Source organism: Hemiscyllium ocellatum (assembly GCF_020745735.1).
Source record: "Hemiscyllium ocellatum isolate sHemOce1 chromosome 15 unlocalized genomic scaffold, sHemOce1.pat.X.cur. SUPER_15_unloc_1, whole genome shotgun sequence".
NCBI lineage: Eukaryota > Metazoa > Chordata > Chondrichthyes > Orectolobiformes > Hemiscylliidae > Hemiscyllium > Hemiscyllium ocellatum.
Window position 1 is genome coordinate 1,534,895 of NW_026867445.1, and position 10,000 is coordinate 1,544,894.

The window sequence follows — 10,000 nt, forward strand, 5'->3', positions numbered from 1 at the left end:
GAAGCAGTACAAATCAGTAACCACTGACACTTAGAATATTTTTGACGCAGTACAAATCAGTAACCAGCGACACTTAGAATATTGTTGAAGCAGTACAAATCAGTAACCACGACACTTAGAATATTTTTGGAGCAGTACAAATCAGTAACCACTGACACTTAGAATATTTTTGAAGCAGTACAAATCAGTAACCAGCGACACTTAGAATATTTTTGAAGCAGTACAAATCAGTAACCACGACACTTAGAATATTTTTGAAGCAGTACAAATCAGTAACCAGCGACACTTAGAATATTTTTGAAGCAGTACAAATCAGTAACCGCTGACACTTAGAATATTTTTGAAGCAGTACAAATCAGTAACCAGCGACACTTAGAATATTTTTGAGCAGTACAAATCAGTAACCAGCGACACTTAGAATATTTTTGAAGCTGTACAAATCAGTAACCAGCGACACTTAGAATATTTTTGAAGCAGTACAAATCAGTAACCAGCGACACTTAGAATATTTTTGAAGCAGTACAAATCAGTAACCAGCGACACTTAGAATATTTTTGACGCAGTACAAATCAGTAACCACGACACTTAGAATATTTTTGAAGCAGTACAAATCAGTAACCAGCGACACTTAGAATATTTTTGGAGCAGTACAAATCAGTAACCACTGACACTTAGAATATTTTTGAAGCAGTACAAATCAGTAACCAGCGACACTTAGAATATTTTTGAAGCAGTACAAATCAGTAACCACTGACACTTAGAATATTTTTGAAGCAGTACAAATCAGTAACCAGCGACACTTAGAATATTTTTGAAGCAGTACAAATCAGTAACCAGCGACACTTAGAATATTTTTGAAGCAGTACAAATCAGTAACCAGCTGACACTTAGAATATTTTTGAAGCAGTACAAATCAGTAACCACGACACTTAGAATATTTTTGAAGCAGTACAAATCAGTAACCACGACACTTAGAATATTTTTGGAGCAGTACAAATCAGTAACCACGACACTTAGAATATTTTTGGAGCAGTACAAATCAGTAACCAGCGACACTTAGAATATTTTTGAAGCAGTACAAATCAGTAACCAGCGACACTTAGAATATTTTTGGAGCAGTACAAATCAGTAACCAGCGACACTTAGAATATTTTTGAAGCAGTACAAATCAGTAACCAGCGACACTTAGAATATTTTTGAAGCAGTACAAATCAGTAACCACTGACACTTAGAATATTTTTGAAGCAGTACAAATCAGTAACCACGACACTTAGAATATTTTTGAAGCAGTACAAATCAGTAACCACGACACTTAGAATATTTTTGAAGCAGTACAAATCAGTAACCAGACACTTAGAATATTTTTGGAGCAGTACAAATCAGTAACCAGCGACACTTAGAATATTTTTGAAGCAGTACAAATCAGTAACCACTGACACTTAGAATATTTTTGAAGCAGTACAAATCAGTAACCAGCGACACTTAGAATATTTTTGAAGCAGTACAAATCAGTAACCACTGACACTTAGAATATTTTTGAAGCAGTACAAATCAGTAACCAGCTGACACTTAGAATATTTTTGAAGCAGTACAAATCAGTAACCGGCGACACTTAGAATATTTTTGAAGCAGTACAAATCAGTAACCACGACACTTAGAATATTTTTGAAGCATTACAAATCAGTAACCAGCGACACTTAGAATATTTTTGGAGCAGTACAAATCAGTAACCAGCGACACTTAGAATATTTTTGAAGCAGTACAAATCAGTAACCACTGACACTTAGAATTGGTTACTGATTTCTCCGTTGAAGTTGGGGCAGCGGTTGGCTTCAGTTAGTGGTGGGGGCTTAATTTTCGCCGAGGGGAGCGTGTCCCGGTAGTGTCTCAGAGGAAGTGGTACCTATTGAAGGGGGTGTTTCTGAATTTGGGCCCTTTTTGAGTGGCATTGCCGATGGGTTTTGTGTTGAAGGCTTCCAAATCGAGTAGCTCAGCCGGATTTGACCCGGCGGTTCTACCGACTGTCACGCCTTCGAGGGGGGACTGTTGTCTAAGTTCAGGCCAATTTGGTGAATTTCCTAAGTCGGGAAGTGGTACAAATCAGTAACCACTGCTCATACCAACTTTGAGGCTTTGGGGCCGAGTAGCACAGTCGGATTTGACCCGGCGGTTCTGCCGAATGCCTGGCCTTTGAGGGGGGCCTGCCCTCTGAGTTCAGGCCAAATTGGTGAATTTCCTATGAAGTGGTACAAACGGGGATGGGAGTGAACCTGACAGCTTATACCGACTTTGGGGCTTCCAAGCCGAGTAGCTCAGCCGGATTTGATCCGGCGGTTCCGCCGACTGTCACGCCTTCGAGGGGGGACAATTGTCTAAGTTCAGGCCGAATTTAGTGAATTTCCTAAGTCGGGAGTCCAAACGGGGTTGGGAGTGAACCTAACTGCTCATACCGACTTTGAGGCTTCGGGGCCGGGTAGCACAATCGTATTTGTCCCGGGGGTTCTGAATGCCTGGCCTTCGAGGGGGGCCTACCCTCTGAGTTCAGGCCGAATTTGGTGAATTTCCAAAGTCGGGAAGTGGTCCAAATGGTGATGGGGTTGAACCTGACAGCTCATAAACTTGAGGCTTACAAGCCGGCTGGCCCGGCCGGATTTGACCCGGCGGTTAGAAAATTTTTCAGTCAGTACAAATCAGTAACCAGCGACACTTAGAATATTTTTGAAGCAGTACAAATCAGTAACCAGCGACACAGAGAATATTTGTGAGTCAGTACAAATCAGTAACCAGCGACACTTAGAATATTTTTGAAGCAGTACAAATCAGTAACCAGCGACACTTAGAATATTTTTCAGCAGTACAAATCAGTAACCAGCGACACTTAGAATATTTTTGAGCAGTACAAATCAGTAACCAGTGACACTTAGAATATTTTTGAAGCAGTACATATCAGTAACCAGCGACACTTAGAATATTTTTGAAGCAGTCGCCTTCAAGGGGGGACTGCCCTCTGAGTTCATGCCGAATTTGGTGAATTTTCTATGTCGGGAAGTGGTCCAAATGGTGATGGGGTTGAATCTGACAGCTCATACCGATTTTGAGGCTTCCAAGCCGGCTGGCCAGGCCGGATTTGACCCGGCGGTTAGAAAATTTTTCAGTCAGTACAAATCAGTAACCAGCGACACTTAGAATATTTTTGAGTCAGTACAAATCAGTAACCAGCGACACTTAGAATATTTTTGGAGCAGTACAAATCAGTAACCAGCGACACTTAGAATATTTTTGAAGCAGTACAAATCAGTAACCGCTGACACTTAGAATATTTTTGAAGCAGTACAAATCAGTAACCAGCGACACTTAGAATATTTTTGAAGCAGTACAAATCAGTAACCACTGACACTTAGAATATTTTTGAAGCAGTACAAATCAGTAACCGCTGACACTTAGAATTTTTGAAGCAGTACAAATCAGTAACCAGCGACACTTAGAATATTTGGAGCAGTACAAATCAGTAACCACTGACACTTAGAATATTTTTGAAGCAGTACAAATCAGTAACCAGCGACACTTAGAATATTTTTGAAGCAGTACAAATCAGTAACCACTGACACTTAGAATATTTTTGGAGCAGTACAAATCAGTAACCTCTGACACTTAGAATATTTTTGAAGCAGTACAAATCAGTAACCACGACACTTAGAATATTTTGAAGCAGTACAAATCAGTAACCGCTGACACTTAGAATATTTTTGAAGCAGTACAAATCAGTAACCCGCGACACTTAGAATATTTTTGGAGCAGTACAAATCAGTAACCACTGACACTTAGAATATTTTTGAAGCAGTACAAATCAGTAACCAGCGACACTTAGAATATTTTGAAGCAGTACAAATCAGTAACCACTGACACTTAGAATATTTTTGGAGCAGTACAAATCAGTAACCACTGACACTTAGAATATTTTTGAAGCAGTACAAATCAGTAACCAGCGACACTTAGAATATTTTTGAAGCAGTAGAAGTCAGTAACCAAGTGCATTTTTGAATTGGTTACTGATTTCTCCGTTGAAGTTGGGGCTGCGGTGGGCTTCAGTTAGTGGTGGGGGCTTAATTTTCGCCGAGGGGAGCGTGTCCCGGTCGTGTCTCCGAGGAAGTGGTACCTTTTGAAGGGGGTGTTTCTGAATTTGGGCCCTTTTTGAGTGGCATTGCCGGATGGGTTTTGTGTTGAGGCTTCCAAATCGGGTAGCACAGCCGGATTTGACCCGGCGGTTCTGCCGAATGTCTGGCCTTCGAGGGGGGCCTGCCTTCTGAGTTCAGGCCGAATTTGGCGATTTTCCTAAGTCGGGAAATGGCCCAAACTGGGATGGGTGTGAACCTGACAGCTCATACCGACTGTGGGGCTTCCAAGCCGGGTAGCTCAGCCGTATTTGATCCGGCGGTTCTGCCGACTTCTACGGCTTCGAGGGGGGACTGTCCTCTGAGTTCAGGCCGAATTTGGTGAATTTCCTAAGTCGGGAAGTGGTCCAAACGGGGATGGGAGTGAACCTGACAGCTCATACCGACATTGAGGCTTCCAAGCCGGGTAGCTCAGTCGGATTTGATCCGGCGGTTCTGCCGACTGCCACGCCTTCGAGCGGGGACTGTTGTCTAAGTTCAGGCCGAATTTGGTGAATTTCCTAAGTCGGGAAGTGGTCCAAACGGGGATGGGAGTGAACCTGACAGCTCATACCGACATTGAGGCTTCGGGGCCGGGTAGCACAGTCGGATTTGACCCGGCGATTCTGCCGAATTCCACGCCTTCGAGCGGGGCCTCTCCTCTGAGTTCAGGCCGAATTTGGTGAATTTCCCGAGTCGGGAAGTGGTCCAAACGGGGATGGGAGTGAACCTGACAGCTCATACCGACTTTGGGGCTTCCAAGCCGGGTAGCTCAACCGGATTTGATCCGGCGGTTCTGCCGACTGTCACGGCTTCGAGGGGGGACTGTTGTATTAGTTCAGGCCGAATTTGGTGAATTTCCCGAGTCGGGAAGTGGTCCAAACGGGGATGGGAGTGAACCTGACAGCTCTTACCGACTTTGAGGCTTCGGGGCCGGGTAGCTCAGTCGGATTTGACCCGGCGATTCTGCCGACTTCCACGCCTTCGAGCGGGGACTCTCCTCTAAGTTCAGGCCGAATTTGGTGAATTTCCTAAGTCGGGAAGTGGTTCAAACGGGGATGGGAGTGAACCTGACAGCTCATACCGACTTTGGGGCTTCCAAGCCGGGTAGCTCAACCGGATTTGATCCGGCGGTTCTAGCGACTGTCACGGCTTCGAGGGGGGACTGTTGTATAAGTTCAGGCCGAATTTGGTGAATTTCCTGAGTCGGGAAGTGGTCCAAACGGGGATGGGAGTGAACCTGACAGCTCTTACCGACTTTGGGGCTTCCAAGCCGGGTAGCTCAACCGGATTTGATCCGGCGGTTCTGCCGACTGTCACGCCTTCGAGGGGGGACTGTTGTATAAGTTCAGGCCGAATTTGGTGAATTTCCCGAGTCGGGAAGTGGTCCAAACGGGGATGGGAGTGAACCTGACAGCTCTTACCGACTTTGAGGCTTCGGGGCCGGGTAGCTCAGCCGGATTTGATCCGGCGGTTCTGCCGACTGTCACGCCTTCGAGGGGGGACTGTCCTCTGAGTTCAGGCCGAATTTGGTGAATTTCCCGAGTCGGGAAGTGGTCCAAACGGGGATGGGAGTGAACCTGACAGCTCATACCGACTTTGAGGCTTCCAAGCCGGGTAGCTCAGCCGGATTTGACCCGGCGATTCTGCCGACTTCCACGCCTTCGAGGGGGACTGCCCTCTGAGTTCAGGCCGAATTTGGTGCATTTCCCGAGTCGGGAAGTGGTCTCTGTCACAACGGGGGCAAGTGTCTGAAGAGGTAAAGTGAGTAACCAGCACAGCTTAGGGAAGGGTTCCAAAGTTCTCAACAATGTGAATTCGGTTACCAGGAAAGCTTAGGAAAGCTGCCTGACTGTCCCAAACGAATGAACTGCAAAACTTAGGGAACATGCCCGAAGATGCTTAAAAGTGTGAAATCAGTAAGCAGGAAAGCATAGGAAAGTGCCTGAAAGTGCTAAATGAGTAACATGAAAAACGTAGAAAAATGCCCGAAAATGTTTAAAAGTGTGAACTCAGTAACCAGCAAAACTTAGTAAAACGTTGGAAAAGCAGAAATGAGTAACCAGAAAAACTTAGAAAAATGTTTGAAAATGAGAAATGAGTAACCAGAAAAACTTAGAAAAATGTTTGAAAATGAGAAATGAGTAACCAAGAAAACTTAGAAAAATGCCCAAAAAGAAGAAATCAGTAACCAGAAAAACTTAGAAAAATGTTTGAAAATGAGAAATGAGTAACCAGAAAAACTTAGAAAAATGTTTGAAAATGAGAAATGAGTAACCAAGAAAACTTAGAAAAATGCCCAAAAAGAAGAAATCAGTAACCAGAAAAACTTAGAAAAATGTTTGAAAATGAGAAATGAGTAACCAGAAAAACTTAGAAAAATGTTTGAAAATGAGAAATGAGTAACCAAGAAAACTTAGAAAAATGCCCAAAAAGAAGAAATCAGTAACCAGAAAAACTTAGAAAAATGTTTGAAAATGAGAAATGAGTAACCAGAAAACTTAGAAAAATGTTTGAAAATGAGAAATGAGTAACCAAGAAAACTTAGAAAAATGCCCAAAAAGAAGAAATCAGTAACCAGAAAAACTTAGAAAAATGTTTGAAAATGAGAAATGAGTAACCAAGAAAACTTAGAAAAATGCCCAAAAAGAAGAAATCAGTAACCAGAAAAACTTAGAAAAATGTTTGAAAATGAGAAATGAGTAACCAGAAAAACTTAGAAAAATGTTTGAAAATGAGAAATGAGTAACCAAGAAAACTTAGAAAAATGCCCAAAAAGAAGAAATCAGTAACCAGAAAAACTTAGAAAAATGTTTGAAAATGAGAAATGAGTAACCAAGAAAACTTAGAAAAATGCCCGAAAAGAAGAAATCAGTAACCAGAAAAACTTAGAAAAATTTTCGGCCAAGTGTGAAAAATATTCTAAGTGTCAGCGGAGGAAAATGCCGAAGCATCGGGAAAGATTCAAAAACTCATGCCGAACATGAGTTCCGAAGTGCCGGAGGAACTGGGCGAATTGAGCCCGGCGGTTGGCCAGATGTCGTTTTGAGTCTGCAGCCCGAAAACTTTAACTTTGTCTGCCGCGGAAGTCTGGACCGGGAAAAATCCAAACGGTTTTGCCGGGTTCGAGTTCCAGAGCGAAGCAGTCGAATTTGAAATTCAGACCCATTCAGTGCCACTTGACATTGTGACACAGTGAGGTTGGCGGGGTACCCGGAGATTTCTGGGAACACGATTTTTAGAACAAAATGGCGGCGCGGGACCACTTTGAAAGGCATCCGAAAAACGGTTCCGCGGGCAGAGCACTTGAATGACAGGCCTGTGTGCATGCCCAAGAGCTCTCGGAAGTCTAATTTTTGACACTTTGTCAAATTTTCGACAGACTTACCCAACTCTTGCTGCCTGTTCTAAGAATCAGTCAGAGGCCTGTGCGGCGGTCTCTTGACACTTTGGAGGGCGGGCAAACCCCACGTTGACTCCGGCCGTCCCTCCAAAAGGCACTTGCTATTGGGGGAAAGGATTGCAAGTAGCCTGGTTCCCGTGGGAGCGGCCAGGAAGGGTGCAGGCTGGCCCTTGCCTGAGCATTCCCAAAACCCTCTTCCGCTGAGAGCAGACCTCGCACGCCGCACTACCGGCTCTGGGAGTGGTTGGCCGCTATTGTACATAGTCCGGTCCTTCCTCTGCCACCCGGCAAGTGCGATGGCTCTGCCGCCCTGCGGTGCTCGTCACCCAGGTTTGGGGAACACGATACTTAGAACATGTTGGCGGCTCGGGACCTGCAGGCGAAAGGGGCCCCGTGGTGCTGAGCACATCGACCTCGGGTCTCAGTGCAAGCCGGAGAGTTCGCGGAAGTCTTAAAAGATTTTGACATCTGCTCAATTCTTTGACAGGCTTGCCTGACTCTTTCCGTCCGTTCTAAGAATCAGTCGGAGGCCGGGGCGGGGACGGTCTCTTGACACACGGAGGGTTGGCTTCCCTCCTCAGGTGTTTGTGTCGAAAATGAAGGCGAGAGATGCAAGCGTCCTGGTTCCCCTGGGTGCTGCCAGCAAGGGTGCAGGCTGACCCTTGCCTGAGCACTCCCAAAAGCCTCTTAAGCTGAGAGCAGGCGCCGCACTACCGGCTCTGGGAGTCGTTGGCCGCTATTGTACATAGTCCGGTCCTTCCTCTGCCACCCGGCAAGTGCGATGGCTCTGCCTCCCTGCGGTGCTCGTCACCCAGGTTTGGGGAACACGATACTTAGAACATGTTGGCGGCTCGGGACCTGCAGGCGAAGGGGGCCCCGTGGTGCTGAGCACATCGACCTCGCGTCTCAGTGCAAGCCGGAGAGTTCGCGGAAGTCTTAACAGGCTTGCCTGACTCTTTCCGTCCGTTCTAAGAATCAGTCGGAGGCCGGGGCGGGGACGGTCTCTTGACACACGGAGGGTTGGCTTCCCTCCTCAGGCGTTTGTGTCGAAAATGAAGGCGAGAGATGCAAGCGTCCTGGTTCCCCTGGGTGCTGCCAGCAAGGGTGCAGGCTGACCCTTGCCTGAGCACTCCCAAAAGCCTCTTAGGCTGAGAGCAGGCGCCGCACTACCGGCTCTGGGAGTCGTTGGCCGCTATTGTACATAGTCCGGTCCTTCCTCTGCCACCCGGCAAGTGCGATGGCTCTGCCTCCCTGCGGTGCCCGTCACCCAGGTTTGGAGAACACGATACTTAGAACATGTTGGCGGCTCGGGACCTGCAGGCGAAAGGGGCCCCGTGGTGCTGAGCACATCGACCTCGCGTCTCAGTGCAAGCCGGAGAGTTCGCGGAAGTCTTTAACAGGCTTGCCTGACTCTTTCCGTCCGTTCTAAGAATCAGTCGGAGGCCGGGGCGGGGACGGTCTCTTGACACACGGAGGGTTGGCTTCCCTCCTCAGGCGTTTGTGTCGAAAATGAAGGCGAGAGATGCAAGCGTCCTGGTTCCCCTGGGTGCTGCCAGCAAGGGTGCAGGCTGACCCTTGCCTGAGCACTCCCAGAAGCCTCTTAGGCTGAGAGCAGACGCCGCACTACCGGCTCTGGGAGTCGTTGGCCGCTATTGTACATAGTCCGGTCCTTCCTCTGCCACCCGGCAAGTGCGATGGCTCTGCCTCCCTGCGGTGCCCGTCACCCAGGTTTGGAGAACACGATACTAAGAACATGTTGGCGGCTCGGGACCTGCAGGCGAAAGGGGCCCCGTGGTGCTTAGCACATCGACCTCGCGTCTCAGTGCAAGCCGGAGAGTTCGCGGAAGTCTAAAGCTTTTGACATTCGCTCAAAGCTTTGACAGGCTTGCCCGACTCTTTCCGTCCGTTCTAAGAATCAGTCAGAGGCTGGTGGGGAGGTCTCTTGACGCAAGGGGAGGGGTGGCGTCCCTCCTCAGGCGCTTGTGTCGAAAATGAAGGCGAGAGATGCAAGCGTCCTGGTTCCCCTGGGTGCTGCCAGCAAGGGTGCAGGCTGACCCTTGCCTGAGCACTCCCAGAAGCCTCTTAGGCTGAGAGCAGACGCCGCACAACCGGCTCTGGGAGTCGTTGGCCGCTATTGTACATAGTCCGGTCCTTCCTCTGCCACCCGGCAAGTGCGATGGCTCTGCCTCCCTGCGGTGCCCGTCACCCAGGATTGGAGAACACGATACTAAGAACATGTTGGCGGCTCGGGACCTGCAGGCGAAAGGGGCCCCGTGGTGCTTAGCACATCGACCTCGCGTCTCAGTGCAAGCCGGAGAGTTCGCGGAAGTCTAAAGCTTTTGACATTCGCTCAAAGCTTTGACAGGCTTGCCCGACTCTTTCCGTCCGTTCTAAGAATCAGTCAGAGGCCGGTGGGGAGGTCTCTTGACGCAAAGGGGAGGGGTGG